Source organism: Monodelphis domestica, chromosome 5 (assembly GCF_027887165.1).
Source record: "Monodelphis domestica isolate mMonDom1 chromosome 5, mMonDom1.pri, whole genome shotgun sequence".
Taxonomy (NCBI): domain Eukaryota; kingdom Metazoa; phylum Chordata; class Mammalia; order Didelphimorphia; family Didelphidae; genus Monodelphis; species Monodelphis domestica.
Window position 1 is genome coordinate 25,418,039 of NC_077231.1, and position 13,634 is coordinate 25,431,672.

Genomic DNA, 13,634 nt, shown 5'->3' on the forward strand with positions numbered 1-13,634 from the left:
ATTTTGGTACTCAAGCTGTAGTTGACTCTGTAAAGAGACAATGGGGAGTTCCTGGAATAAATACTGTAGCCAATTAGATCTGTACAAGCTGTTCTGTTTGCCAAAAATTCAACCAAGGGGCATTCAGACATAAAGGTTTAGGTGATAGCCTTTAGCATATTGTCCATTTGAAAGTCTGCAAATTGATTACATTGGCATGCCAAAAACTGGAAGATACAAGTTTTGTTTGGTAATTGTGGATAGATTAACTAAGTAGTCTGCAGCATTTCCATCAACTACAAATACAATCAGCTTTAAGGAAATTATTCCTATATTTGGTGTACCACTTACCATAGATTCTGACAAAGGATCTCATTTCACTCAAGATGTCCTGAAAAGAGTCTATGAGAATCTAGGAATAACACCTAAATATCATGTTCCGTATCACCCACAAAGTTCAGGTCAAGAGAAGCATGTAAATAGGGAATTCAAGACTATGGTGGGGGAAATCTGTGCTGAAACACACTTAAAATGGCCAGACATTTTTCCCCTACCTTTTTTTTACCTACATAGGAGACCAAGAGCAGATCTGCATATATCATCCTATGAAATGCTCTTTGGACATGTTCCACTACAAGCAAAAACTTGTAAGACAGTCTATACATATCTCTTAGGAGGAGATTGTCAACTTGCTTCATACTTAAGTGCTTTACAATAATAACTTAAAGAAATACATGACATGGGAGTATTGATCCAAGTTGGTCCATTGGATTATATTCTCTCCATGATTTCCAACCAGGTGACATGGTATATGTCAAAAATTTTGGTAAAATATTAGCAACACAAGAGAGTTGGTTAGGACCTTACACACTTGTGTTAGTTTCTCCATCTTCAGTAAAAGTTTTAGGTAGAGATTCATGGTATCATTGTTCACATATAAAATTAGCACAAGATATTAATAATGAAAATGTACATATTATTGAGGAAGAAAATGAAGAAGAAGAGATTGTAGAAAGTGAGAATCATCATTCAAATTGAGTCTGCAGTCAGAAAGATCAGCAAGGAGAAGACCATTCCAGTGGAAGAGGACATTCGGATGGAAGAGGACAATGCAGATGAAGAGGAGAATTCAGGAAATTAATGGACATTTTTAAAAGGCTGTAAAGACATAAATATTTAGACAAAGACTTTGAGGAAATTTTCAATGAAGAGGATGAAGTAATGGAGTAATGGCTTAAAAATTTGGGGTAATGTATTATAAAACAAAACAACATAACACATATTCACAAACATTCTTAAATATATTTACTATCATGGATTTGGAGAAGAAGAATTCTTCAATCAAGCTGAGATGAAAAGAGAAAGATTTGAAGTAGTGGTAAGTATACTACATGCAACAGTAACATAATGGCTAAGAGACAGAAAGGAGGATCAATGGAATAGATTTGGGGTAAGTGACCTCAGCAAGACAGTCTATGATAAGCCCAAAGATCCCAGCTTTTGGGATCAAAATCCACTATTTGATAAAAAACTGCTGGGAAAATTGGAAGACAATATGGGAGAGATTAGGTTTGCATCAACACCTCACACCCTACACCAAGATAAACTCAGAATGGGTGAATGATTTGAATATAAAGAAGGAAACTATAAGTAAATTAGGTGAACACAGAATAGTATACTTGTCAGATCTTTGGGAAAGGAAAGATTTTAAAACCAAGCAAGAGTTAGAAAAAAATCACAAAATATAAAATAAATAACTTTGATTATATCAAATTAAAAAGGTTGTGTACAAACAAAACCAATTCAACCAAAATTAGAAGGGAAGCAACAAATTGGGAAACAATCTTCATAACAAAAACCTCTGACAAAGGTCTACTTACTTAAATTTATAAAGAGCTAAATCAATTGTACAAAAAATCAAGACATTTTCCAACTGATAAATGGGCAAGGAACATGAACAGGCAATTTTCAGTTAAAGAAATCAACACTATTAATAAACACATGAAAAAGTGTTCTAAATCTCTTATAATCAGAGAGATGCAAATCAAAACAACTCTGAGGTATCACCTCATACCTAGCAGATTGGCTAACATGACAGCTATGGAAAGTAATGAATGCTGGAGGGGATGTGGCAAAGTTGGGACATTAATGCATTGCTGGTGGAGTTGTGAATTGATCCAACCATTCTGGAGGGCAATTTGGAACTATGCCCAAAGGACAATAAAAGACTGTCTGCCCTTTGATCCAGCCAAAGCACTGCTGGGGTTGTACCCCAAAGAGATAATAAGGAAAAAGACTTGTACAAGAATATTCATAGCTACACTCTTTGTGGTGGCCAGAACTTGGAAAATGGGAGGATGCCCTTCAATTGGGGAATGGCTGAACAAATTGTGGTATATGTTGGTGATGGAATACTATTGTGCTAAAAGGAATAATAAAGTGGAGGAATTCCATGGAGACTGGAACAACCTCCAGGAAGTGATGCAGAGTGAAAGGAGCAGAACCAGGAAAACATTGTACACAGAGACTGATACACCGTGGTACGATCGAACGTAATGGACCTCTCCGTTAGTGTCAATGCAATGTCCCTGAACAATCTGCAGGGATCTAAAAAACACTATCCACAAGCAGAGGATAAACTGTGGGAGTAAAAACACCGATGAAAAGCAACTGTTTGACTACAGGAGTGGAGGGGATATGACTGAGGAGAGACTCTAAATGAACACTCTAATGCAGATACCAACAACATGGAAATGGGTTTGAATCACAGACACATGTGATACCCAGTGGAATCGCGTGTCAGCTATGGGGGGGGGGGGGAGGAAAAGAAAATGATCTTTGTTTCCAATGAATAATGTTTGGAAATAACCAAATAAAATAATGTTAAAAAAATTGTCAAGAGGTGCGTCTGGCAGATTTTCTAGATGTCTTTCTATTATTATATATTATATATATATATGTATTATATATATATTATATAATATTACAATATATTAATATATTATATTATTTCTATTATTAGTTTCACAATCATGCAATGGTTCCCTTTGTGTTGGTAAATCAGGTAATAATGTAGCTGGATTTAAGGTGTTGAATCTCTTTAGTGTTATATGTTCATTTCCCAAAAACACTATGTCATATTTTTCCAGGCGTTGCTCTGAAAAATGCCTGTGTTCTGAACCTTCACAGAAGTGCCTCGACTTCATGTGAACATGGAGCTATTCCTGCGGCTATGGGATCTAGTCAACTGGAATAATATACAATAGGACATTGGTTTGGTTCTAAACTCTGTGTCAAAACTCCCTTTTGCTCATGGACATAGAGTGAGCATGCTTTTGAATAATTAGGGATACCAAGAGCAGGAGCTGATAATATTGCTTCCTTTAACTTTGCAATTGCTTGCAAATGCTCTGGTTTTAACTTCAGTGGGTCTTTCTCAGTTTCTTTTGTTAAAGCAGTCAGTGGTTTTGTAAGTTCACCATAATCAGGTATCCATTGTCTGCAAAAACCTGTCGTTCCTGAGATGGCTCTGAGTTGCTGTTTGGTCTTAGGGGCACTCAGCTTTTGTATGTATGCTACTCTCTTTTGGGAAATGCTTTTGGACCCCTCAGACAGCACAAACCCTAAATACTCTACATGAGGAAGACACAATCGAAGTTTAGTTTTGATATTTTGTGTCCTCTCTTGTAGAGCTCACATAGAAGACCATCTATAGAACTTGTCCATCAGTATTTATATCTGGGACATATAGTACAAATAGTTGATCTAATTAAAAGAGAAGGAAGGAAATTGCATCTTGATGAATGAAGACAATGAAGAACTAGTAATATTAGAAAACATGCATGCATCATGGCATAACACTCAGATTCCTAAAGGAGAATTTTTAGGAATAACAAGAAGAAATGCACAATAAAACTATATTTGTAGGTGGCAGTAACCTTCTTCTATCAGAATAAAATAAACCAAACCAAAAAATAAATAAGAAAGAAATTAAGGAAGTGAATAGAATTTTAACTAAGTTAGATTTGATAGACTATCAGAGGTTGATAACTTGGTGCCCATCTAAGATAAAGATCTGAGTGGCCTCTGTCAAGAAGTCAAAACTCAGAGTCTGTCTGAGAATGAGCCTAAGTGTCCTCTCCCTCCCCTTCTTTTGACCTCTCCTAGTAATACATGTCTATTGTTGGCAGACATTCTGTTGCAGACCATTCCATGAACCTTGGATGGTACTTGAATCATAATCTTACCCCAAGTGCCTATCTACATTTCTTGGAAATATTCTTTCACCCTAATTCCTGGAATCCTTATCCTTCACTAGGTGTCATATCTACCATCCTTGTTGCACTTCCCCAAAGACTGTCTCAGCCCTTTCCCAAGGACCTATCTCAAAGGATTGCTTTCATTCTTTGTGATCTATACCTTTAAAAGTTGTTAGCAGCATGCAATAAACAGTATTTGCCTGCCATCAGCAAGGTGACTCCACCCTGTATCTGTTACCTTTTGATTCTTATCTTTTCCCTTGTCCTTACCTACAGGCAAGGTCCTTATAATTTCCACCTTTGTATTCCTCTATTATTTTTTCCCTCATTCTTACCTGGGGAACTCTGGTCCCAGTCCTGTCCCCCTCTGGTGCTGTTACAATAGACCTTTGGAGAAAACTGAATTGGTAGAGAAAGGAATATACCTTTTTGCTCAGCAGAATATGGCACTTTTACAAAAATTCATCATATTAAAGGCCATAAAAGTCTCACAACTAAATGCATAAAAGCAGAAATATTAAATGCATCCTTTTCAGGTCATAATGCTCTAAAATTATACTCAACAAATGTCTGCAGAAAAGAATACTAAAAATTAATTGGAAACTGATCATAGAATCAATCAACAATTTAATTCATAATAGTGATGAGGAGAAAAGATATCAAAATTTTTGGGATACAGTGAAGACAATACTTACAGGGAAAATTATATCTCTAAATATTTACATCAGTAAAAGAAAGAACAGATCAATGAATTGAACAAGTACAAAAACTGAAAAAGAACAAACTAAAAATCTCCAATTAAAGACCAAGTTGGAAATCCTGAAAATCAAGGAAGAAACTAATAAAACTGAAAGGAAGAAAACTATTGAATAGGTAGGGCAAGAAGCTGATTTTATGAAAACAAACAACAAAATAGATAAATCATTCATTAATTTGATTTAAAAGAAAGAAAACCAAAATACCAGCATCAAAAATGAAAAAAAACAAACAAGCATGAATTCACAACCAATGAAGAGGAAATTTTTAAAAATGCATCTTAATTTTTTCCCCAATTACATATAAACATTTTCCAACATTTTAAAAAGTATTTTGAGGCCTGACCTCTCCTCTCCTCTCTCCTCACCACCACTAAGATGGTAATCAACTGGATTTGGATTATACATGTACAATTATATAAAACATTTTTCCATCCTTTTGTGAAAGAAACTCAAACAACAAAAAAAGAAAATGAAACAAGTTGCTTTGGTCTGGATTCAGACCCCATCAGTTCTTTCTCTGAAAGCAGAAGGAGTTTTTTTTTTTTTAATATCATGAGTCCTTTGGGATAGTTTTGGATCATTGTTTTGCTGAGAATAGCCAAGTTATTCACAGTAGTTCATTTTACAATATTCCTGTCATTGTGTACAATGTTCTCCTGATTTTACTTACTTCACCCTGCTTCAGTTCATGTAAGTCATTCTAGGTTTTTCTGAGCTCCTCTTGTTTATAATTTCTTGCAGCATAACACATTACAATCTTATACTATCACATACTCAGCCATTCCCCAATTCATTGACATCCCCTCATTTTACAATTCTTTGCCATCATAAAAAGAGATGTTTTAAATATTTTTGTACATATAGGTCCTTCACCACCACCCCTTTTTTTTATCTCTTTCTTTTTTTATCTACAAACGTAGTAATGACATTGCTGAGTCAAAGGGTATGTATGTACTGCTTTATAGCTCTTTGGCCATAAATCTAAATTGTTCTCCCGAATGGCTGAATCAGTTCACAACAATCCCAACAGTGAATTAGTGTCTAAGTTTCCCCACATTCCCTCCAAGCTTTATTATTTTCTTTTTCTGTCATAATAGCCTATCTAATAGGTGTGAGGTGGTACCTTAGAGTTATTTTAATTTTTCATTTCTCTAGTTAATAGTAATTTAAAGCATTATTTTGGTATGACTACAGAAACTTTGTTTTGTCTGAGAACTGCCTGCCCATTTTTCAACTGGGGAATGGCTTGTGTTTTTATACATTCAACTCATTTCTCTTTGTATTTGAGAAATGAGTTTTTTATTAGAGAGACTTGTTCTAAAAAATGTTTTGCCAATGTAGAGAAAATTAAAGCAATTATTAGGAGTCATTTCCCCCAGTTATAAGTCAATTAATCTGACAATATAAGTGAAATAAGAGTATCTAAAAACATGCATTGCTCAGACTAATAGAAGAGGAAATAGAAGATTTAAACAACTCCATCTCAGAAAAGGAAATTGAACAAGCCATCAGTGGATTCCCTAAGAAAAAAAGCCCCAGTCCAAATGGATTCACAAGTAGATTCTACCAAACATTTTAAGAGCAATAAATTCCAATACTATATAAACAATTTTGAAAAATATCAGAGGAAGGAACTTTATCAAATCCCATTTATGACACAAATATGGTGTTGATACCTAAACCAGGAAGAGAAAAAAAAACAAAGAAAACTATAGATCAATCTCCTTAATGAATATTGATGCAAAATTTTTAAATAAAATTCTAGCAGGAAGATTACAGCAATGTGCCACAATATTCTGACCAGTTGAGTATCATATCAGGAATTCAGGGATGGTTCAACATTAGGAAAACAATCAGCATAATTGACCATATTAATAATATTATTTCAATTGATGCAGAAAAAGCTTTTGAGAAAATCCAACCCACACTTCTATTAAAAATAATAGAGAAAACTGCAATAAATGGAATATTCCTCCAGTTGACAAATAGTATCTAACTAAAACCATCAGCAAATATATCTACAATGAGGATAAATTAGAAGCCTTTCCAATAAAATCAGGGGTGATGCAAGGATATCCATTATCACCATTACTAACAATAAAAGGGTTCAACGGCTGAGAGGGCGACGCAGCAAAGCACTGTGGAGTGCTTAGGGCATGTTGGAGCACAAAAGACAACACGGCCATACAATGCAGCTGAGGAAGTCTCCAGGTGTTACGACTTTTCGTGCCAATGGACCCAGGCTTCCAATGCCGAGAGAGTGGGACTGTCTCTGTGCATCGACTTTTCATCTATCATAGATGAAAATGCACAAAGACAATCGTCATCCTCGGTTACCAAGAGACTACCACTACTACTACTACTCAATATTTTACTGAAAATGCTAGCTATAGTAAGAAAAGGAAAAAAATGAAGGAATTAGAATAGGCAATGAGGAGACAAAGCTATCACTCTTCACAGATGATATGACAGTATACATAGGAAATCTTAGAGAATCAACCAAAAACTTATTGAAACAATGAACAACTTTAGCAAAGTTGCAGCACATAAAATAAACCTACATAAATCATCATCATTTCTCTATACTACCAATAAAGTCCAAAGCAAGAGATGGAAAGAGAAATCCCACATAAAATAAGTATAGATAATAAAAAATACCTAAGCAGTTCACCTGTCAAATCAAACCCAGGAACTATGTGATTACTACAAAATACTTTTCACACAAATAAAGTCAGATCTTAACAACTGGAAAAATGTTAATTGCTCATGGATAGAATGATATGATAAAAATGACAATTCTTCCTAAATTAATTAACCTATTTGGTGCTATATCAATAAAACTGCCCAAAATTATTTTATAAAGCTAGAAAAAGATAATAAAATTCAACTGAAAGAACAAAAGGCCAAGCATATCAAGAGAATTATTAAAAACAAATACAAAGGAAGGTAGCTTAGCTGACCAGATCTCAAATTACATCATAAAGTGGCAACCATGAAAATAATCTGTTTCTGGCAAGGAAATAGAGCTCTGGATTAATGGAATAGATTAGGCACTCAATACTCAGAAGTAAATGACCATGGTAAGCTGGTGTTTGACAGGCCCAAAGATCTAAGATTTTGAAGGAAGAACTCACTATTGGATAAAAACTGCTGGAAACACTGGACAACATTATGGCAGAAACAAGGCACAGACCAACACCTCATGCCATATGCCAAAGTGAAGACAAAATGGATAGATAATTTAGAAATAAAAGGTGAAACCATAAATGAACAAATTAGAGGAACACATTCTTCTGGTTCTGCTTAATTCACTCTGCTTCAGTTCAGATCTAAGTTGTTCTAGATTTTTCTCAGCTCTTCCTGCTTGTCATTTCTTGCAGCACAATACATTATAATCTTATATTGTAGCTTACTTAACCCTTCCCCAATTGATGGACATCCCTTCACTTTCTAATTCTTTGTCCCCACAAAAAGAGATATTTTAAATATTTTTGTACCTATAGGTCCTTGCCCTTTATGTTTTTTTTTAATCTCTTTGGGATACAAGCCTAGTAACTTGCTGGTCAAAAGATATTTTACTGCTTTAAAGCCCTTTGGATACAGATCCAAATTGCTCTCCAGAATGAATGAGTTCATAATTCCTCCAACAGTGCACTCATGACTTAATTTCCCCAAATTCCTTCCAAGTTTTGTTATTTTCCTTTTTGGTCATAATAGCCAATTTGATAGATATGGAGTGGTACTTCAGAGTTGTTTTAATTTTTCAGGTCTCTAATTAATAGTGATTTAGAGCATTTTTTTGCACTACTATAGAGAGCTTTAATTATTTTGTCTGAAAACTGCCTGTTTGTATCCTTTGACTATTTATCAGTTGAAGATTTACATTCTTAATATATTCAACTCGTTTTTCTATGTATTTGAGGAATGAGGTATTTATTAGAGACTTGTAAAAAATGTTTGCACCATTATAATGGCTGTCTCTTACTCTCCATCTTAATTCCCCATTTAATTTCTGACTATCACTTCCCCAATTTGCCATCTTTTCTATCAGTTCCACCTCCCTTCTCTTATCCCCTTGCCCTCCTCTTTTCCATTAGAGTAAGGTATATACCTATATATATATATATATATATATATATATATATATATATATATATATATATATATAATATATATATAGTTACATAAAGATACCCAAATGATTGTATATGTTCTTTCTTCCTGAGCCAATTCTGATGAGAGTAGGATTTATGTGTTCCCATCTCTGCTTCCCCCATCTTCCCCTCCACTGTAAAAGCTCTTTTATGCTTCCTTTATGTGAGATAAGTTACCCCATTTTATTTTTCCTTCACCATCCTATGCATTTCTTTTTTCCCATACCTTGATTTATTTCATATATTATTCCAACATATTCAACTCATATCCTTGCTGTCCATCTATATATAATCCTTCTAACTGTCCTAATAATGATAAAGTTCTTTGGAGTTACAAAATTTATCTCCCCATGTCTACAATTTAATCTTATTTCTTAAAATTTCTCTTTCTCTTTCCTGTTTACCTCTTCATATTTCTCTTTTTTCCATTTAGCTCTGATCTATTCATCAGGAATATTTGAAAGTTCCCTACTTCATTGAATACCCATTTTCCCCCCTGAAGGATTATGCTCAGTTTTGCTGAGTAAGTGATTCTTGGTAGAAGTCCTAGCTCCTTTGCCATTTGGAATATCATATTCTAGGCCCTTTAATTATTTAATGTAGAAGCTGCTAAATCTTGGCTATGGTTCCACAATATTTAAATTGTCTCTTTTTGGCTGCTTACAATATTTTCTCTTTGACCTAGGAGTTCTGGAATTTGGCTATAATATTCCTGGGAATAATTCTTTTGGGATCTCTTTTAGGAGGTGATCAGTGGATTCTTTCCATTTCTATTTTAGTCTATGGTTCTAGAATATCAGTGCAGCTTTCCTTGATAAGTTCTTGAAAGATAATATCTAAGTGCTTTTTAAAATCATGGCTTTCAAGTAATCCAACAATTCTTAGATTCTCTCTCTTAGATTATTTTTTGTTTTTACAAATCAGTTGTTTTTCCAATGAGATATTTCACATTTTCATTTTTTCCATTCTTTTGACTTTGTTTGATTGTTTCTTAATGTCTTATGGAGTCATTGGCTTCCACTTGCCCAGTTCTAATTTTTAAGGCATGATTTTCTTACATGAGCTTTCGTATCTTTTCCCATTTGTCCAATTCTACTTTGCAAAGAGTTCTTTTCTTTAATGGATCTGTGTACCTCTTTTTCCATAGGGCCAATTTTTTTTAAAGTTCTTCTCTTCATTTAATTTTTGTGCCTCTTTTACCAATTGTCCAATTCTCTTTTTTTAAGATATTAATTTCCTCAGCACTTTTTGTGCCTCCTGTACCAAGCTGTTGACTCCTTTCATGATTTTCCTGTATCACTCTCATTTCTTTTCCCAAATTTTCTTCTACCTCACTCATTTGATTTTTAAAATCCTTTTTGAGTCCCTCCATTAATTCTTTTTTGGCTTGAGAGCAATTCGTATTTTTGGGGAGGTTTTAGATGAAACAGTATTGACTTTGTCATCTTCTGAGTTTGCATTTTGGTCTTCCCTGTCACCAAAATAATTTTCTATGGTCTTTCTTTCTTTCTTTCTTTCTTTCTTTCTTTCTTTCTTTCTTTCTTTCTTTCTTTCTTTCTTTCTTTCTTTCTTCCTTCCTTCCTTCCTTCCTTCCTTCCTTCCTTCCTTCCTTCCTTCCTTCCTTCCTTCCTTCCTTCCTTCCTTCCTTCCTTCCTTCCTTCCTTCCTTTCTTTCTTTCTTTCTTTCTTTCTTTCTTTCTTTCTTTCTTTCTTTCTTTCTTTCTTTCTTTCTTTCTTTCTTTCTTTCTTTCTTTCTTTCTTTCGTGGTTTGCTCATTTCCCAGCCTTTTTCTTTTCTTCTAATTAAAAAAAAAACCTGTTAAAATTGAGCTGTGTAACAGTGGTGAAGGGAGTTCTAAGCTTCAGGTTCTTTTCATTGCTGCTTTCAGAGCTGGCTTTGGGTAATTTATCTGCTTTCAGTTCTTGCAAGGCAATATAATACAAGGAGATTTGTGTTTAATACCCCCCCAGGCCTGTGCTCTGTAACCACAAACTCCTCCCTCTAGGAACTTTAAGGAGGGTCTCCCAGTCCCTGGTGTGTGCTAGTATTCCTCCTCACTCTGAGTCAAAGTTCCAGGACTGTTACCTGGATCTGTGAATGGGCAATGCAACAGGAGGTTTGCACCTAGAGCCAGCAATGGGACCCCCACAATATCCTTCTGAACAGTTGTTCAATCCCCTACCCTTTACTGTCTGTAGCTGAGAGTTCTGGAAGCCTTTGCTGCTACTTCAGCTGCCAGAAAACAATTACTGAAAAATTGCATCAACATGTAATCTGGAAAAAATAAAACATTTAACAAAAGGGGGAAAAAAAGATGTTACAAGGGGCAGTTGGGTGGTTCAGTGGCTAGGTTTGAGGCAGCAGGTCCTGGATTGAAATTTGACCTCAGAAGCTTTCCAGCTGTGGATTCTGTACAAGCCACTTAACCCCAATTGCCTACCCTTTTCTGCTCTGCTTTGGAACTGATACTTAGTATTGATTTTTAGGACAGAAGGTAGGAGTTGTTTTTTTTTAAGATGTTATTAGGAAAATACAAGAAGTTGCGTCCATCACATGTTATGGGTGAGGCAGGAACAGCTGCAATATTCCATTGATATCCTCCCCATGTTAGGAAAAGGTGAATAAAGCTTCAGAGGTGTTGAATGCATCCTCTTTAGCTATTTATGGAAGACATGAAAAAGAGTCACATAGGCTTGGACGGTCTATAATTGTGAATCATTGGAAGAAATATCCAAATCCGAGTAGTATAAAAATTTGAGTCGAAGGTGGATTGGAGACAAGAGAGTTTAAACAGGGAAATTATTCAGCGAACAATTATAATGGGCCAAAAAAGAAGCGATGAGGGCCTGAACCTGGATGGTGGCAAGAGGAAAAGAGAGAAGGCAATAGATGTGAGATGAGGTAGATTGAAAAAGGTAAATGAACAGATGTGAAGGATGAGCAAGTCAAGGGGTACTCTGAGATTTTGAACATGTAGGATGAGGAGAAGAATGGTGATATTCTCAACAGAAATAAACAAGTTTGGAAGAAGGATGGGTTCTGGGGAAAAGAATAATGAGTTCCATTCCAGATAGATTGAGTTTGAATTGCACATAAAATATTCAGTTGGAGAAATCCAAATAGTGGTTAGATGGTAATGACAAACTGGAGCTGAGGACAGAGATTAGGGCTGGCTATATAGACCACCGAGATAATGAAGATGATACTTGAGCATATGGGATCTGATTGATAAGATCACTGAAGATGAGGAGGGACTGTCTTGGGAATACACAGCATAAAATTTATTCACTTGCATGCCATTCATTTCCTGTTGAAATGGCTTCTTTTTGCCTGTAACATCAAGCCTCATCTTTGCTTCTCTAGCCCCTCATTGGCCTCTCCAGCTCCCTTCCTTGAAATCTCTCCTCTCACTTTTTGACCCTTTCTCTAAGTATTTCTGAACCCTGCGGTAGCTTAAGCATTTCTGGAAAGAGTTAGACACTGGCCAGCCACTTCTACAGTGGGCTCAGTTTGGAGAGGCATGGGATGGGAGAGAGGCTAAGCAGAAAATGTCTCAGGTAGGGCAACTGTGTGCTAGGAAAGGGTTTTTATGTTGGGGATGGCTCGAACTCAGACACTGTCCTGCTTCCAGGACTCCTAGAGTTTTCTTTTTCTCCCTTAGCCCCCAACACACACAATTTCTTTCTGGATGGAAGATCCACTGTTTTTCTCACAGCCAAAGCTGTTTCTAGGATGGTGTAACTAGGGTTTTGTTTCAGGGTACCAAAAAAGGCTGAGGATTTCCTTGACCCATGGTTCCCTAACCAGGAGGGATATGCTTAGCCTACACTTCTCAAATTATCCCTTTGGCAGGGTTTCAGGGCAAGAAAGAGCAGATGTTCCTCCAGACTTCACCCTGGTTTTGCTCAACTGAAAAAAAATATTTTTTTTCTATTCTCAGAATTCTTAGTTATCTAATAAATCCTAACTCTAGAGAATGCCACCCCTAGATACTCTCAGCCCCAAGGCTCGCTCTTCTCCCTCTGGGACTCCCTGGTGGATATGGACATTTTAACAAAGCCATTGATAGCAGCTTTTCCACTTCTCATTTCAACTGAACTTCACCACAACCCAGCAACATAGGCAAAGGTAGGTGTCTATTCCCATTTTCCAGACTGAGCAAGCCACAGCTGAAAGGTGACCACTCTCTCCAAGTCACATAACTAGTTAATAGAATGGGCAGAGTAAAGGTATGAGTGGGTTCGAATCTGGGTCTTCCTCCTCTAATAGAATTTGATACAATTTTATCCGACTGTCTCTCAAATGAAATGAAAATAATGGTTGGAAATGGAAGGAGGCAGGGAGGACTCAGCCCTACCTCACAGGATCAATGGAGATCAAGCATCCTTTCCTCTGAGTTTATCTCCAGTTTATCCAATATTTGCTTGTTTATCTATGGTTTTTTGTTCCTTGAGGGCAAAAACTGTTTTCTTGTATCTAATTTGG